Below are 18916 nucleotides of genomic sequence, written 5' to 3' on the forward strand. Positions count from 1 at the left end.
TTTAAGAAGGACCTGGCACTAGTTTGCATTTGATCAACAAAAAACCACATGAGACAGAGGGGATATCCTGCTCAGTTTTGCTGGATGATTCTGGTGTAATTAAAAATACCTATGAAAATCTGATGGTTTGGATCTGGGCAGGTGCCAGTTAGCTGTGCTCTCCATCAGTAGATTGTACTCATTTTTTGCAGTTGCTCTTGGAAAAAGTACCATGGGCAAATAAAGGCGGTTCCATTGCCTTTGCTGGAAACTTAAAAGCAAATAGGTTGGTATCTTGGGTGCTACCAAGTTTAATACTTTCTTTTAGTGTTAGTAATTTAATGTGAACCATGATAGGCTCCCTTTCTTCTTTCTCTATGGACTCTATCTTGTACTTTAGCAAACATGCAAAAATGTATAATCACGTATTTTGTCTAAGAATATATAATTTTGTTTCCTTTTGATACTTAAACACGGAAAAAAACCCTTCCATCTTCAAACACTGATGCCATCCATATTTTAGATGATTAGAGAATGAATACGTTATATGAAGAGTGTCATGTGCTCACTCCTGAAATTCTCATGTATAGTCCTTAGTCTACTTTCTGCAAGCTTTTTTAACTTCTTGGCTCCTCTTAAACTTCAATGAGAATATATCTCTTTCTATCCTTGATCAAACAGCTTAATCTTCTCCTGCCTACGATTTTCAATTATACTGGCTTTGAAAGGTCTGAGGACGTTGTCTGTATTAAAGACAGTGCAAACAGTCTAGCATTATTGTAAGCTGTGCAGGCTCAAATCCCCCTGGAAACCTAGATCTCAATTTATCATAACCCTGGGGCATGTCTACATTTTCTATAAACAAATTGGAATTATTTCCCCTTTTGATCTGGATACACTAAAAAAGAAATTTCTCATTTTGGGATAAAAATATGGCTTTTTTTTTTTTTAAAGTTAAGGGGGTTTGTTTTTCATACAATGGAGGGATTGGGGGCCTACCAATCCTTGTTCAAGTTTTCCATCTCTCCTTTTAGTTGATGGGGGAAATACAGACATCTAACCCTAGGCCTCTCTCAGCTTAAATTCCATGGACATTGCCCATGATGGTAGGGGTAGGAGATGAGAAGAGAGACAAGCAGCAGTATTAAGTGGTACCTCGAGAGCCCTCATCTGGTGAGGAGAACATGTTCTCTTTAGGCTCTTCTGTCCATCTCTGAGACCCATCAAGCACTCCCTCACCCCCCCCCCCCCCCCACTGCTAGTTGCTGGCAGAGGAATGTGCAAATGATGGAGTTCCATAAGTGTTTCTGTGCCTTTCCCTTGGTACAAAAGCTTGTTTATGTTTCAGCATCTTTCACATCTAAGGTGAACACGAACTATTAGGCAGTGCTCATAAAACAGTTGTTCAGTTCGTCTATATGAATTCTCTCACATTTTTGCAGGACTGATTTTCTCCATTTAGAACACAAAAATTTGCTGTTCAATACGTTTTCTTCTCTTCCCCTGTACAGCAAAGGAAGGATTCTTGGTTATTTAGCCAAAGGTTTGTCACACTCAAAGAGAGTATTAGGTTGAGGTGATACTCCAAAGGGAGCAGCTTTGATACAAACGAGCAACATGTTTTTGTTTCCTAGGTTTGTAAAAAGCTACCTTCTTTAGATCAGAGCCTGGTGCATGCACATTCTAAACACAAAACCTGGAATTAAAACAGGCAAACCTTTTTTACTGAATAGAATTCTCTGTACAGGTCAAGGAAATGCCAAACTTAACAGATGTCTTACACTGTGCCCTGAAGGTCAATAAATTAGAGTTTTGTTGAACCAGGAAGAGGAAGGAATTCCAGAACTTCAGGTCCCCCAATGGAAATGCCCCTTAGGACAAGTCTAAACTAGGGAAATAGCACTGGAGCTCTTCCAAGTGAGTTGGCCCAGTGTAGTGTAACTCATTTCTGGGCCCCCTGAAGCTGTTTGTTCAACTCTGGCGTCTACAACCCGACAGTGTCAAAGGGAGTTAATCATTAGCAAGTGTGAATAATGTCAGTGTAACAAGGCATGATTGCAGTTCTCTCTGTTTTGACAAAATTTTAAACATTTGTCAGGATCAAAAATAAAAAATAAAAACAAAAACAAAAACATGACCCCAGAATGTTAAAGTAGCATGGGATTTTGGGAACAGTCAACTCACTTTCTAGTGCTTTAAATCACCATTCTCGTGTTTTCCTTGAAAAGAAGATGGTGTGATACTCTCCAGATGATGTAGGATTACTGGCTGGCTTGGGGTAGTCTAATCTGGCTCAAGGCAACTTGTCTCCAGAGAACCCGTCTTTGGAGAACGATCTAAAGGTTTGAGTGTAGGGCCTTAAGCCTTTCCATTCTCCTCTGTCAGAGCCACCAAGTACTGCTGTACAAATAATGTAGACCCAGCTGTGATCCAGAGCCTTAATGGGCCTCCTGCTTGTCCCTTGGGCAGGGGATTACAGTGAGTCCAAGACTTCTCTTTGGATGATGAGAATCACAGAAGGCCTGAGTTCTGGAACTCTGAGGGTGGGGACAAGAGGTAAAGCAACATTCCAGCAGCATTGAAGGATGAATTTTCCTTGGGCTTATCTGTGTTCTGGTTGAAAAAAAAAAGGTGATCCCCCAAGAACACAATCAAGACTTCCAGCAGCCACCCCAAATGGCTCTGAGGTTTGAGAGTCAAGGGAATGAGGGGGAACTCAGCCAAGCTCCCTGGTTGCAGTTGAGTCCTCAACACTGAGGTGTCTCTAAAATTCAGTCATGTATTGAAGTTCTTTCACGAGGTACACAGACTTCATCTTTTCCTGGGACCAGCACCCCTCAGATATGCGCTCCTTCCATTAGTGCAACACTACTCAACTACCTTGCTGTGCAAGTGAGAAGTCAGGGCACTCTTAATCAGCTACCCAATCCTATCTCCTATGCTCTCCAATGATCCTTCTCCTCTCTCTTTTGCTGCCATTTGCTTAGTGATCTTGTGATTTTCTCTCCTCCTAACTACTGTTGGGGATCTTTAAAGTCAGGCGTGATGTTATTAGAGTCACCTCTTCTAAATCAGGAATCAATCTCAGTGCTGTCCTGCCTGTTTTGGGTGTCCCTTTCCAATAGATAAAGCTCAGCTGTTGGGAATGGCCTGCCATTTGCTTCCCAACCAGGGTTTTGCCTTCCACTCTGGCCCCATATCCATACTTTCCATGTTTATACCACACTTTGCAGTTTTATGCATCATGGACTTTCACACCTCCTGGCTCTTTCAAGCTGTTCCCTTTACCTAAAATACTTCCATGCATGACCAACTTGAAAATGCCATTTAACTGTCCTTAAGAAAGCTGTTCTTTTTTATTTTTTTAAAGATTTTATTTATTTATTCATGATAGACACACAGAGAGAGGCAGAGACATAGGTAGAGGGAGAAGCAGTCTCCCTGTGGGGAGCCTGAAGTGGGACTCAATCCCAAGACCCTGGGATCATGTCCTGAGCCAAAGGCAGATGCTCAACCACTGAGCCACCCAGGTGCCTCTGATACTTGCATTTGATAATAATTGTCATGATGTAAGAGGACAACCAAGACTTACCACTCTGTGCAGAGAAAAATCCTCATCTGCTAGGGAATCTGAGGAAGGGGAACCAACAGAAGGATTCTTCCTTTCATACTGGGCAAGATGCTCAAGTGGCAATCTGACATTAGTAGTTTATTGGTGAAGTCATTGCAGTGATGTTGTATTCCCTGTCAGTATGTCCCACAGAACTCTTGAGAGTTTCCCTTGAAGTAGGAGAGAAGGAGGAGAAACAAACACTGTCCTTTACACTTTGCTTTAAGAGAGAGAGAGGAGATGTCACTACTTGTGGGTCTGGCTTATATCCATCCATCTCCACCCCTAATTTATTACACTCATACCAGAACACTTGAAGGCAACAAATGAGACAGACAGGCTAACTTTCACAATACAAATTTCAAAGAAGCAGTGCATAGGGCACAGAGTATGGTTTACTTAAATAGTAGGGATAGCAAGACAAAATGCAGATATAAGTATTCCTCTGAATTTTGTATTTTCTCCAGGCTCAGTTGTTGATGATAACATTTAAGAATGGCAAGTACATATGTGGCCTTTTAAATCATGAAAAGTTGATGTGACATAGGCTTTTTTAGGTGGAACCTACTGCTGTTAGTTTAAGGAGGTAGTTGGTTTCAGTCCCCTGATGGCTTTGAAAGGTGTCTTGGACTCTGTCATTTTCAAATCAAATGTTTCCTTTTCTAGCAGTGCAGTGAAGTCTTTCCATTCTCTTACATCTAGTAAGTGCTTTATGTAGTCAAGTCATAAGGGTGGCTCTTACTAAACTTGAATGAATGCCATTTTAAAAATACTTATGTTTGCTTTTTTGTGTGTTTAAACATTGTGGTAGGTCACTTCTAGGATGGCCTCCAATGACATCTGTCTCCTGATATTCACTGCCTTGTGTAATCTCGTCTCCTTGAGTAACTTGCTTCTATTGAATACAGTATCTAAAGGGGATTCTGATTCTGTGATTAAATTACAAGAGACTATGACTTTTATCTTGGTAGCAAACACTCTTCCTTACAGGCTTGCTACAACGATTTGACACATTTGGGAAGTCCACAGGGCAAGGATCTGAGGGTGACTTCCAGCCAATAGCCAGCTAGAAACTGATTCCCTCAGTCCAACAACCCAAAAGGGAATTGAATGCTGCCAGCTACCACATAAGTAAACTGAGAAGCAGATTCTTCCCCAACTGAACTTTCAGATGAGACCCCAACCCTACCTGGCTCTTTAAAAAAAATTTTTTTTTAACCAATTTTATTTACTTATTTGAGAGAGAGAATGAAAGTGAGAGAGCACAAGCAGGAGAAGCAGCAGGGGGAGGGTGGGGAGAGGAAGAAGCAGGCTCCCCACTGAGCAGGAAGCCCGATGTGGGGCTCAATCCCAGGATCCTGAGATCATGACTTGAGCTGAAGGCAGGTGCTTAACCGACTGAGCCACCCAGGTATCTCTCTAGCTGGCTCTTTGATTGCAGCCTTCTGAGAGATCCTGAGTCAGACAACCCAGGTTATAGTGTGCCCAGATTTCTGACCTACAAAAACTATGAGATAATGTGTTGTTTTAAGTGGTTAACTTTGTGGCAATTTGTTATCTAGTAGCAGATAACTATTATAAATATTTGAAAACATATGCTATCATATACAACCCCCCCTCCCCACTTTTCTAAAGTTAAGTATGGTTGACATACAATGTTACATTAATTTCAGGTGTACAAATTAGTAATTTGACAAGTTTATATCATATACAATTCTTCTGTTGTTATAGTTGTTTGGGTTCATCTTACCTCTACAAAAACATAATTCTAGAGAAGAGAAATGGTTTCTTATATGCCTTGGCAACCTTCTCCAAGTATTTAGTGAAGGATTTGCATAGAGTAAATGCCCATTAAATGCTTATTAAATGAATGAACAAAGGTATGTTTGTTCTTGATATTTTCTTTTTGTACCAGTGTTGATATTTTCAAAAAGTAACTTGGATTCATGCCTTCTAATATTTGGCATCTGTGATTCTGCTATGTTTGTGTAGTTAAAAGATTCATGTTTATTTTTTCTCAGTTAATAAAGAAAAATTGATTTTTTTCAACAAAACACTAAAGTTATTTTTTCTAGGAATTTGGAGAATGAGCAGTGCTACATTTTGCAGGTTTAATGAAGAGCCAAATTGGATGTACTGTAGCAAATGGGGTAAAATATATTTAGACTACAAATTTTGGGTCCTGATTATTTTCTGTCTGTCTCTGTCCACATTTTTCATACTACTCATTCCAAATGGCCATCATTTAGCTGGTTACCTAAGAAGAAGATGCATTTGTAGGATGTTAGATCTTTAGCTCCTCAAGTAGAAGAATGTTCTAGTCTTTTTTTTTCTTTTTTGCTATTGATATCTCTGTTAAGAAAGACATGTATCAACCATTTACCACCATAATCTAATCAACAGGAAAAAATCTGTGAAAATGTCAATATCAAACCAATAAGTCTTATTATAATTAATAACTCATTTGGTTTTTTTCTCATCCCTCAGCCTTTTGGTGCATCTACTTCAGTTACAGAGGCCCTGGAAATGCAGATTAAAGGTAGCATTCCCATTGTTCTTTAGTGGAAGTAATCTTTGCCTTTATCTTTCCTTTATAGTGCAAGATGCCTTCATAAGATAACATCACTTCTCTGAATAGCTTCCCCATTCCTGCTTCATTGTAGTAGCATTTTGGGTTTGGACTTCCAACTTTGTAGCTGCTTGTGTTCTCACTCTGGCAGAAAGACATCCTCTCCCTCGGGCACCTTACTGTGTAACTCACTGCTTTGAACTACAGCCATATGGGTGTGTGATCAATCTGTCCTCCTCAAGAAATCCAGACAGGGGAATCCATCTGGATCCTCTGTGGCTCTCAGAAAAGTATGGGAGAGCCTGTCAATTCTGAGCAGGCAGTAATTCTTTCCAGGTGTAGGCAGAGACCCCTCTTTAGTCTAGAAAGCTCAGGACACACTATCCTAAACCTTGTTCTATGGCCAGTTCTTTTCTGGTGGGAAAATGGGGGGTAAAGTTAATGGTGGTCCCATCCTCACAGGAGTGTTTCCAGTTCCAAACTATGTGTTTCCTGTAAGCATGGTACAGAAACTACAAGGACAAACAAATTCCCGAATTTCAGTAAGGCAGTTGGCAAATTCTTTTGTGAATCTGAGGGAACATGTGGGTTGGATGATCCTGTGTTTAGGCAGTATTGATGCAACCACCAGTTCTTGGGGATTGCTGATGAAAGGATCATTGTCAACCTGGAAGATGTTTGAAGACAGTCTGTCTTTAATCTGTACTGTTCAGTATTTGTTATCAGTGACTTGGATGAAATCATTCATGACACACCGATCACCTTGACACACTGATTATGGGAAGCAGGGTTAGGTTAGCAAATAAACTCAAAGATAGAATAAAAATCCAGAAATAATGAAACAGTGGGTGGAATCTAACAAGACAGACTTCAACAGGGGTAAATATAAAGTTCTACAATTCAGTATAACACACATGCTCACACACATACACACACACATACACACCCAAGACAAGAACTAGCTGTTCTTGTCTCCTTGATAGGGAGGGTTGTCTTCTGACACCTGGATTTGAGGGTAGGGATGAAGGTGCAGAGGGCAGGGTGTCAATTTTGGGAACATGTTGAATCAAAAGCTGGTCAGACTGATCAATAGAGTAACCCAAAGAGGTTAGCTTGGAAGGAGGGAACAACTGGGCTACCAAGCCAGCTAGATAGAGATCTGTGACAGAGAAGTCTTGAAGAGGGTGCAGGCAGGAGGTTGAAGGCAGAGCCTGGGGCAGTTCCTGTGCTTTACTGTTTTAATCTGTTGCAATAGCCTGAGGCATGGGCGGGGAGGGAACAGTTAAAGGCACCAGCCAGGTGTGGACAAGCATAAATACAAAAAGGGGAAACTTTGTCTAGGAGTAGCACTAGGAAAAAGGGTCAGGGATGTGGGTTGAAAGCGTGATGGGAGTTAAGATTAGAGTGTGGTTGCCAAGAGAGCTCATTTGATCTCTGGCTGCATTGATAGATGTCACTAATATTTGCAATGACTCTTGGGCTGATATCATCTAGTGTACTGATCCAGTACTGGATAATATATTTAATAAGGATCATTGACACACCAGAAGGTAGCCAGAAGAGAGCTTTCATTCATTCTTTTATTCGCCAAATATTTACTGAACACTTACGAAGTGCAGCTATTTTTCTAGACACTGGGGATTTAGCCACAAATACGACAGAAAAGGTCTGGGTTCCTAATAAGCTCACATTGTAGTGGGGAGAGATAGGGAGTGAAATAAATAAATAATTATATATAGGAATAGGTCTTATGGAAAATTAAATGGGGTGACATGCTGGGAAGTGACTTAAGTGAAAGGAGGAGTTTGCTCATATAGAGTGATCAGAGAAAGTCTCTCTGGAGAGCTGAAATCTAAAGGATGAGTAAGAGGCATGCATAGGAAGATCCAGGAAAATAATTCTACATATGAAAGGAGCAGTCTAGTACAAAGGCCGGAAGGTAGGAAGAAGCTGGGAGCTTAGAAAGAGGACCAGTGTGTCTGGGAAGCAATGAGCAAGGATGAAAGTAGTATGAATTAAGGTCAAAAGGCAGGAAGGGTTGGTGGTAGTTAGGGGACGCAAGCTGATCCCATTGTTTTATTATTTTGAACAATTTTGTATATAGCACTGACTATGTACCAGGTAATATTCTAATGTGCTTCACAAATATTAACTCATCAATCTTCATAAAAATGATGGTGATTTGTAATTAAATTAAATTATAGTTAAAAATGCTTTCACAACTCTTATTTCATTTGTAACATTAGAAAAAAAATAATTAAATAGGACTTTTTAACACAGTGGCTTTATAGACCTTGAATGTGAAGCATACAGAGATTAACTGACTTGCTCATGGACCATATCCTGTGCTGTTCTCATTCTTGATGCTCTGTCTTTGAGTAATAATTGGTGAAACAGGAAATGTTTAACCCAGAGAAGGCAAACCTTAGAGATGGACACCGTGGCCATGTTTCAATATTTGATGGGCTCTGCTCAGTGAGGTATCATCCTTGACTAGAGACCCTGTAAGTCTCCTCTTCACATGGAGTCAGGTCTAATATTTGCCATATTGATCTTTTTTACTTACTGTTATTCTTTCTTGTTTCATGAAAACCTCAGTGTAGGGGCACCTGGGTGGCTCAGTTGGTTGAACAACCCACTCTTGATTTCAACTCAGGTCATAATCTCAGGGTCATGAGATTGAGCCCCACACTGGGCTCCATACTTAGCGTGGAGTCTGCTGGAGATTCTCTCCTTCCCCCTTTGTGCCTCCCCCTGCTCACATGCATGCTCTCTCCCTCTCTAAAATGAATGAATGAATGAATGAATGAATGAATGAAATCTTAAAAAACAAAATAAAACAAACCTCAGTGTACTTGAGGAATGTTTTAAATCATTCCAGTTTATGGTTTTCATCTATCGATTAGGAAGGAAGAAGTATAACATCAACATATGCAAGCCTGATGCTGCTCTCATTTATCTGTTCAGTTAACAAATTTTGCTTTTTTAAAAATTTATTTATTCATGAGAGACATACAAAGAGACATAGTGACACAGACAAAGGGAGAAGCAGGCTCCCTATGGGAAACCTGATGTGGGACTTGATTCCAGGACCCTGGGATCAGATCATGATCTGAGCCAAAGGCAGATGTTCAACCACTGAACCACCCACATGCCACTAGTTAACAAATCTTTTATTGAGTATCCCTCCTAGGAAAGACACTTCCTGGTGCTGGGTATAGAGAGGTAATGAAACAGGACAGACAGTTCCTGTCCTTACACAGCTTATGCTCCATGAAAGAGACAGACAATAAATGATAAAAACAAATATCCATGTATTTTCAAGTTTTACTCAATACTAAGGAAGCAGTGAAATGTGTTATTGTTATTTTTGATGCATAATTCATCCTGAAATGTTGTAGCTTCAAATAATCACAGCCATTGGTTTTGCTCACTGATCTGCCATTTGGGAGTGCTCAGTGTGAATAGCTTATCTCTGCTTCACACAGCACCACCTGAGGTGGCTTGACAAGGGGGGAAAGATCTACTTCCAAGGTGATCGGCACATATTTGCCACTGCCTGTCATTTGGGAGCTCAGCTGGGGTCGTGGCTGAGGGGCTTCATTCCCTCTCTCCTTGATCCTGTCCATGTGGCTGCTTGGGCTTCCTCACAGCATGGTGGTTAAGTGCCAAGAAATTGTCAGCCTTTTTAAGCCCTGGGTCTGGGAATGGAATCAGAGTCACGTTTGCCATATACCAACAATCAAGCAGTCACGTCCACCTATATTTCAAGAGAACCTAGGCCAAGAATGGTCATAAGCCCAACTCTTGGTGGGAAGACTACAAAAATTGTGGTCATCTTCGATTACAACTTGTCATTTCATAGGTTTCTGTCTTTTAAGCCCAGTACCTTAGAGACTGTTTTTGTTTTGCTTTGTTTTGTTTTGTTTTTTTGCCGGCAGTTTTTTTCCTACAAGTAGGAAGTGTTGACACTGGTTTATAGGCACTGACTTAGGTGTGATTTATGGTCTGACTGATGAGGATTATGAACAGATGATTGTGCTTCTCGTTGGATTATTTTCTTTAAAAAACAACCCCTTTGTTAAATATATAAAAATAATAGAGCAAGATATCAAATATAATCTCTTTGTAAGGTTAAATTTGAATTCTTACACTAAAAAATTAAAAAAAATCAACAGTTCCTTAATTGGCCTTGGTTTTGTCATAAGGTTTTGAATCTTATGGGGTGTTTATATGTCCTACATTATCATAGTCATGCTAGGCTTCATGACCAGAGCCCCTCAGAGTGCTTGCTGGACTACCAGTGGTTGTCAAAGGCATATTAAGAAAATGTAGGCTTCATTTGCTTGGTTATTAACTAAGGAGCAGATTTCCTTTCTGGCTCTCTCCCGTTTCAGCTTTCCTCCCCCTGCTGGGTGAAGGTGGAAACACCTGGTTTAATTCCACCTCTACCACTTTCTGTGGATCACTGGTAACTTACGTTTCTGGGATTCAGTTTCTATAACCCGAAAACAGAGATAACAATACCAACTTGAAAGGTGTGTTGGAAGATTTAATAAGCTACCTTCAAAGAATCATCGGGGCACCCATCAAGTGCTCCATACAAGTCAGTTTCCTTTCTCTTCTCCAGGCTCAGCCCCATTTGTGTCTTTCTGGCCTTGAGGCAAAGTTGTGGAGAGAGCAATAGCATATTTTTAACAGTCCTCCAGGCATCACTGTCTTCTCTTAATCCCCAACTAACTTTGAAACCTTTGGGGCTAAAACATGGTATTACTGATTTAAAAAAAAAAAAAAGAAAAACAGGCATGCCTGCATGCACACACACATTGTATTATTTCTCTTTGCTCACTTAGCAGTGAAACTAGCTCATTGAAAAACTTGTCTCTGAGTCCTGTTACAATAAAAACTAACTTCACAAAAATTTGAACAGAAATAACAGATTTTGAAACACACAGATTGTTTTGTTCACAGCAGCCAACATTTCCTTCAATTTCTTCTTTCCACTGGCCAGCTCATCTTTTTCAACCTTGCTTTCCACCCTGCCCAAGGGAAGGCATCAGAGGCAGGGAGAGGCAGCCCCCCTCCACAATCAGACTCTGACCCCTGCAGACCCTTCCCACAGACACTGCAGAGCAGCCAAGTCTATCCATTCCGGAAGGTTTGTTTATTCTGTGGATACATTCTGTTTGCAACTGGCAGATCAGGAGAGAGGAGAGGAAGGAATTACCTCGGATGGCTGGAGCGGAGAACTCATGAAGGGAAGGCTCCAGGGCTTTGCCAATGGGGCATCTGGCTGGAAAATCTGTGGATGAATCAGCATAAGTGGATGCTCGCTGTTACAAAAATGACCAAAATTGCATATTCTAGTGATCACTGCTGATGGTATCTTGGTAAGGTGAAGAAGGATCGCTGTGGAAGATTATTGGTGAGCGAGATGTAGGAATCCTGAGACTTTGCACTGAGTCCTTTGAAAGCAAGAGGCCAGTCTCCAGACTTTAAAGTCAGCATCCAGACTTTCAAATCTTAGGCTATCTCCATGTGCTATTATAAATTGATGCCATTATAAAGATGTTAATACCCATCTTTTCTCCTGGAATCATGAGAAAGACTAGCCTTAATATAGAATTGGATATTAAAAGCAGTTTCTTATCCATGTGTCCTAAAGCAATCAGTGACATCCATGATTAATTAGTGCAGGGGTGATTCCTGGAATGCTAATTGTCATTCCATGGTACAAAAATCACAACCTAGGTTCTTTCTTTCTTTCTTTCTTTCTTTCTTTCTTTCTTTCTTTCTTTCTTTCTGTGACTGTGCATCCAAATCTAAATATCATTTGCTGTAGATGATTAACATAGTCCTACCTGGCAAGTAAAACTGCCAAGGATTTTATATTTTTGTGTAGCCAAATGGCAATTCAAAGTCATATTTAAAGGGTGCAAACAGTTATAAATACATCATCACTATAGGTTACACAATTCCTCATGATTGTTTTTCTTTACAGAAGCCTTTGTGGTCAAAAGACTTTATTACCCTAACTTTTTAGCACTCGGTGAATACTAAGCTTTTAAAAAAGTTATTATGGTAAATATATATAACAAAATTCGCCATTTTGACCATTTTAAGCATACTGTTCGGTGACATTAAGCACATTCACAGTATTGTGCAGACATATCCACCATCCATCTGCAGAACTCTTTGATCTTTCCCAACTGAAATTCTGGACCCTCCTGCCCCACCCCCCACTCCCCCCAGCAACCACCATTCTACTTTCTATCCCTGTAAATTTGATTAGATACCTAATAGAAGTAGAATTATACAACATTTGGTCTTTTGTGATTGGTTTATTTCACATAGCATAATGGCCTCGTTGGTCATCCATGTTATAGTATGGGTCAGAAATTTTTTTTCTCTTTTAGGACCCAGTAATATTCTTTTGTGTATATATACTACATTTGTGTATGCATCTGTTGATGGGCACTCAGGTTGCTTCCACCTTTTGGCTATTGTGAATAATGCTGCTATGAGCATGGACATATAGTATTTACACTATTGTAGACTGGTAGCTGCTCACTTAACTCTCAGGTTAGTTCTTTTTACAGAAGAGTTGGTGCTGGCCACCATCCTGAAGTGATATATTTTTGTTTCTTGTTACATGAGTTATTTACATGAGTCCCTGTTTACAGGGACTGGTGTCCATGGCAGGAACCAGAGATGGTGATCCATCTCTGTTCCAGTCACTTTTAGGGAACTACTTGAGAAGAATCCCTACCATTTAAAGCTTGGAACCTGCCTACTTGGGTTGGATTTGCCCAAAAAAGAAAAATATGAAAAACGAGACAAACTCCAAATAAGCCACAGTGTTACTTGAGTCAGATACATCCTGTTAATATCGCTTCCACCACCCTGTGCCAGGCTACACAGCACCATGTGCACTGGTATGAAACTTCCACATTGTTGATAAGAAGGGCTCTGGCGCATTGACTTTATGACTCAGAGTGCATATGGCAACCCCAGTGTTGTTATAAAGGATTCAGACATCCCAGAATCAATTTAAAAAAAAATCTGAAAACCAGGGTTCCTTTGAGGTATTTAGTCCCAGGCACTAGTGTCTGCAGATGCGTGGCTGCTCTGGAGAAGCAATGATGTCTGCACTTCCTCATGTCGATCCACCTCCCCAGCAGCGTGAGCCTTCTCTCCTCCTGCTGGCGAGACCTGGGAAATCTTTCTAACCTTTTGAGAAGAAGCCAAATCATCCATCTTTTGACTCTGGTGGGGCCAGTGGAGTCATCTTTTTTTTTTTTTTTTTTTTTTTTTTTTTGTGCATTTGCTTTTGACCTTCAGTACTTCTTACTGACAAAGCCAAAACAAAGCTGAAGAAAGAAAACACACAAGTTGCAGAGCAAAACGAAGTAAAGACTTTAGTCATTTCCAGGTATGAGCATGCCAGTGGTAACACGGCTCTCTGCTTGCGGGGTGGTGTGCTGTGAGGAACCAGCTGAGTTCTACATATCTTATACAGTCATCTGTCACATGTTATAACGTGTGAGGTATATCATAACACACACAGCAAGCTTCAGACACCTACTATGCTTTTCTCCTAGCCTCCTCCCCTCCTCCATTTCAACCTGGGTGGCCTAAGGGACAGGCAGTGTGAACACAGGGCTGGTGGGGGCCCAGGAGTCCTTAGGCAGCCCATCTGTGGGGCTCGAGCTCAGTGTGAGGTGGAGGGGGCCCAGAGAGGGAATTCGCACCTGGCATAGCAGAGCCCCTCAATACATGGTTATTGGAAGAATAAATGAGTGAAGGAGAAGCATCCCAGTGACCAGAGACACAAACAGGCAATCGCAATCTATTATTAATTCCACTTTGCAGATGGAGAGACTGAGTTATGGAGAGATTAATTGATTTACATGGGCTCAGCCATCTAGCTACTTAATGTCAGGAACAAGACCAGACTTTATGTTTCCAGGCTCAGGGCCGAAAGTGTTTGTACTAGATTTATGCACTTGCTGACCGGTTCCTGCTGATGGCCACTTTGATAAATCATCTCAATTAGAAGCAGATGTTATCATGGTATACACGGAGACACGTCTTCCCGAGGTTCCAAATGGTTGAGGTCGCTTTTCCACGGTTTCCTGTGTGTGTGTGGGTGGGTCTGTGTTTGTACAACCCTCACAAACACACAAATAAGCAGGCCGTGGCAGCAGCAACAGAATGACCACAACGAGACTAACTGTGGTAGTGTCACAGTTTTCAGGAAAAGTTAAGTATTAAGACACATGTATTTCCCTAGAGATCCTGGCCAGCCCTGACTGGAAAATAAGGGTAAAACTAAGAGCTTGGTTTGTTGTAGAGAGTAATTGGAAATCACTCACACAGCAATGGAAGTTTCTGGGAATCTCGATCTGGAAAACAATAATTATAACAGTCCTTCGTGTCTTTATGACATCTGGTATTAACCATAGCATTCTGGAAATCTTCATTTGCATGTGGAGACTCTCTTAAATCATTTCTTTTTCATTTAGTATCTGTATGGATTTTATTTTCTCATAATAATTTCCTTTTTTTCATTCTAAACTTAATATATGTAAATTTTACAAGAATTTGGGGGAAGATGTGTAAAGGTATAAAGATAAAATAAATTGCTTGTAATTCATTACCCAGAAAGAAACATTATTTTTTATTTTTTATGTTTTTTTTTTTTTTTAAAGATTTTCACTTATTTATTCATGAGAGACACAGAGAGGCAGAGACATAGGCAGAGGGACAAGCAGACTCCCTGTGGGGAGCCTGAGGTGGGACTTGATCCCAGGACCCCAGGATCACACCCTGAGCTGAAGGCAGATGCTCAATCACTGAGCCACCCAGGCATTCCGAGAGAGCCATTGTTAACATTCTGGAATATATACTCTTCCATCCTTTCATATTTACAGACACATACATTTTGTTGTACAACGTGCTTTCTCTTTTTGCTTAAAGGTATATTATGAGAATTTCCCCCTGCAATTAAATATTCTTCTAAAACATGGTTTTATAAGGTGGCACAGTTTTCCACCATATAGATGTACCATATTTACTTAACTGTTTCCTTGTGGTGAGTTTCAACCAACTTCTGACTTTTATTGTTCATATGCATGTGGAAAATACAGCATCTATTTTTATACCTACAGACTTTGTCTCAGAAATACATTTGCTTTGGGCAGTCAAGTATTCGATCTTAGTTTTGAATCACTCTTTCCTCCTGGGAGCTTGAAATTAGAGCAAAAATGGGAAAAGAAACAAGATAATGACTGAAGTCAAGACAAGTTATTGTTAATTGAGCTGTAAGAGCTCTTCCTTCCTTCCTCCTTTCTCCCTCCCTCATCCTTTCTTCTCTCTGTCCCTTGCTTTAACGAGTGCCTACTGTGTGTCAGGCACAGTGAAGCCTGGAATAACAGGAGACAAGCTCTTGGCCCCCCTCTAATCAATGCAGAGGGTGGGGGCTGAGATGTGTAGAGGAGATTATGGGAGGGGAATGGAGGCACTGGCTACCAGAGATTGTTAGTCTCTTGGGAAAGGTGGAACAGGAGATTGCTGTCCTGGAGGGTTTTGTGGGCACTGCTGAAGGCAGCATGGGTGCATGTGTGTGAGTGTATGCGTGTGTGTGTGTGTGTTTGTGTTTGTGTGTGTGCATACACATTTTAATGGGTGGCTGAGGGCCCATGGTGGAGAGAGGGGGTTGGATGAGTTGAGTGCTCTCTGCTTATGAATTTGGGACAGCTTCAGTGCTTTAATTCCTACCTCATCCCTGAAAATAATAAGAACATAAAATTCACACTTTGCAGACCTCAGAGTTTCTTTAAAGCCACATGGCAGTTTATTCTTGGCCCTGGCTATTACATAATGTTGCACACTTTTACCTCATTTGTCCACATGTATATCAACCAAATTGTAAACTCTTATTAGCAGACAAGTCAATAAAAAACAAGAAGGATTGCCACCAGCTGCCTTTCAATATCCTGCTTCTGTTCTCACACCAGATTCTCTTCTCCCCTGAGCATGCTGCCTCTTGGGATGGAGGTGGCTGATGTCTAGACAAAACCAGATCACATCCTGTCATGATTGTATCTCCGCCAACAGAAAGTCACAGGGACAGACTGGATCTCAGGGCGTTGTCTGATCGGGCAGGCTGCACCTGCTGTTGCGGTCTGGTCTTGGTGTCCTGACTGGAATGCAGTTCTTCTGTAGTACCGACCTCTCCCTCTCCTCCACACCCCATCCCCAGGCTCCTACCGGAACCAGACAAGCTTTCCGCTGCCCCACCGTCGTCCATCACCACAATGGAGACTTCTTTCTTGTTGACTTGTTACTCGTAAGATCTCACCAAGGCCCATTTGGTAATGGAGCAACTGATAATCTGGTGTAGGGTGACATGGCTTAGTCTCATACTTGAGAGACAGAAACATTTCTGCCGTCATGACTTGAAGTATCCAGTACAATGACATTTTTTATTCCAGTGGTCAAAACAAACACTCCACACAAATGAAGAACTTGGTACTTAAACATAAACACATTAACTGTGTTCTTTAGCAAATTTCCCATAAGCCAGTAAAGCAAATATTTTGAGATAGAGCTTTATACATGTTAATAGAAAACTATTATAATTATTTTATGAATCTTAAAGTGTCTTAAAAGAATGCTTTTCTAAAATTATGACTTTTTGAGCATTTATAAGGTGCCATACACTGTGAGTTAAATTTTAAATTTCTGATTAATATATCTTTTAAAATTTTATTTATTTGAGAGAAAGAGAGAGAACATGAGCAGGGGGGAGAGGGAGAAGCAGACTCTCCACTGAGCAGGGAGCCTGACGCATGGGGCTCTCTGGATCCCAGGATCCTGGGACCATGACCTGAGCTGAAGGCAGATGCTTAACTGTCTGAGCCACCCAGGTGTCCCTCTATTTAATATTTGAAAAAAACTGGGGCTTAGAGAAATTAAGTGACTTGTTCAGGATTATACAACCAGTAAATTCAAAAGGTAAAACTGGAACTATAGCATTCACTATGAACTAGTTTGCATCTTCTAAAGATACTATTTTGCACATGAGTATGTCATGTTATTTTACTGAATCCTCATCTTAATCCTCTGAGATATCATTCTCCTTTTACTAGCAGGGAAACTGAGGCCCAAAGAGATCAAGAGAATTGCTCAACATACATGGTCATCATGTGGCAGATGAAGAACCCAACTATAAGTCTGTGTAGCCCTAGAACGTAGGAAATTTCAGTATATCGTTATTTCTTGTGGAGACTGCATGGTCTGAAATATTTTTGGTTTCTCAAAACAAGCCTACTTCCACCTCCATTAGTTTCTCGACTTGAAGTGGAAATAAGTTGGGTTTGGATTGGGAGGGAGGAAAGGAACCAGAAGAAATCTTGGCAGAGGCAGAGAAAGGGGAATTTTTTTCTCTAGCCCAATTTGCAAATTGCTTTTGAATCACTTTTTTTCTTTCAATCAAATTCAGAGCATGCTCCATTTATTTTCAAACCTGGCTGGTAAAATTTTGTCCCAGCGATCCACCTTTTCAGAATCTTCACTTAAGGTCCCCAAATGCGTTTGCACAGTGTTTTGAATAGCAGGCCAGCCAGCCTGGAGTTCTCTCTCCGGTGAGGGTGGGGGGTGGTCGGGTGCTGTTCTCCCAAAGGATAGAGAAACGGAGCCATAGGAGCTCTGACACAGGAGAAGATCCAGAAAAGTAGGACGCCCTGGAGGGTATTTGGCATGTAATGAGGTTGAGTTAGATCCCAAACGAAGCAAAATCCAAGCAGCCTGGCCTCATGCTGGAGACGGGAGTCTGCTTGGAGCTGACAAAGCCCAGGCTATGGAGGGGCTTACTGACAGGAAAGGAAATGAAGACATTCTTGAGCTTTCCACCCTTCTTTTCCCCAGACTCAAAGATACTCTATCGAATCTCAGGCAAGGTGGAAGAAACACAGATGCTGCCTGCACATGCCTCTGTCCACAGGTCATTTTGGCCCTGCCTAAAGTCCACACTTTCAATGCATCCTCAAAGGAAATCCTAAAGGAAATCTCTCCCCGGGCAAAATACATGTGTGTGCAGAGCATGTCGACGAGCATTCTGGAGACAAGGAAGCCTTGAAGGAGAAGTTTTGTTCAGAGTGCCCAAAAAGCTCCTGGCCACGAGACCTGAGAGAGAGAATCTGCATGTGTGAGCAAAGTCCTTGCCAACTGGTTGCTGTGGGGAACTGAAAATGCTTCCTGGCCCAGAGTAGAATCTTCCAGCCAGCTCAGGCAGGGCTGGCCAAGGTTTTATATGGGAGTTTGCATTCTTCAGGCAGGCAAAGTAGTTGGCACCTAAGCAACAAAAGCATTGCCTGGTGGGACGCTACATCTTTCACTTCTCTGATGTATGCCTATGTCCAGGCTGCCCCAGATTTTATTAGGGGAGGCAATTCTGTAAACACAAGCAAGACAAACAAAAGAACAAAAATGCTGAGGAAACATGTTAATGCATAAAACACATGTGCGAGCGCACACACACACACCTATCCACCTAATATTTTAATAACTTCTTAAGATGGTCTTTGCATTCAGGAATATTTTTTACCCTTAACTAATCACATTTTGAAATTACTCTTCATAGAAACCAGTGACTCTCAGCCTGGGAAGCACCCAGGGCCTCACATTTAGATTTAATTAGGATTTAATGGTTCTGGAGCAGATCTGGGGCTTGCGTGTTCTTTATTGGTTCCTAG

General features: G+C 41.2%; 1 long non-coding RNA gene across 7 annotated transcripts in view; it reads left to right on the top strand.

Moving 5' to 3' along the window:
* LOC121490411 overlaps positions 1-18916 on the top strand; it is a 270965-nt gene that overhangs the window by 36203 nt on the left and 215846 nt on the right. Inside the window, exon 2 of one of the 7 annotated variants that reach the window (XR_005987665.1) lies at positions 6077-6128. The exons of the other annotated variants lie outside the window; for them this stretch is intronic. This is a non-coding gene — a long non-coding RNA (uncharacterized LOC121490411). The remainder of the gene's footprint in view (positions 1-6076; positions 6129-18916) is intronic. 7 annotated transcript variants of the gene reach the window in all.

This window comes from Vulpes lagopus, chromosome 1, assembly GCF_018345385.1.
Source record: "Vulpes lagopus strain Blue_001 chromosome 1, ASM1834538v1, whole genome shotgun sequence".
NCBI classification, from domain to species: domain Eukaryota; kingdom Metazoa; phylum Chordata; class Mammalia; order Carnivora; family Canidae; genus Vulpes; species Vulpes lagopus.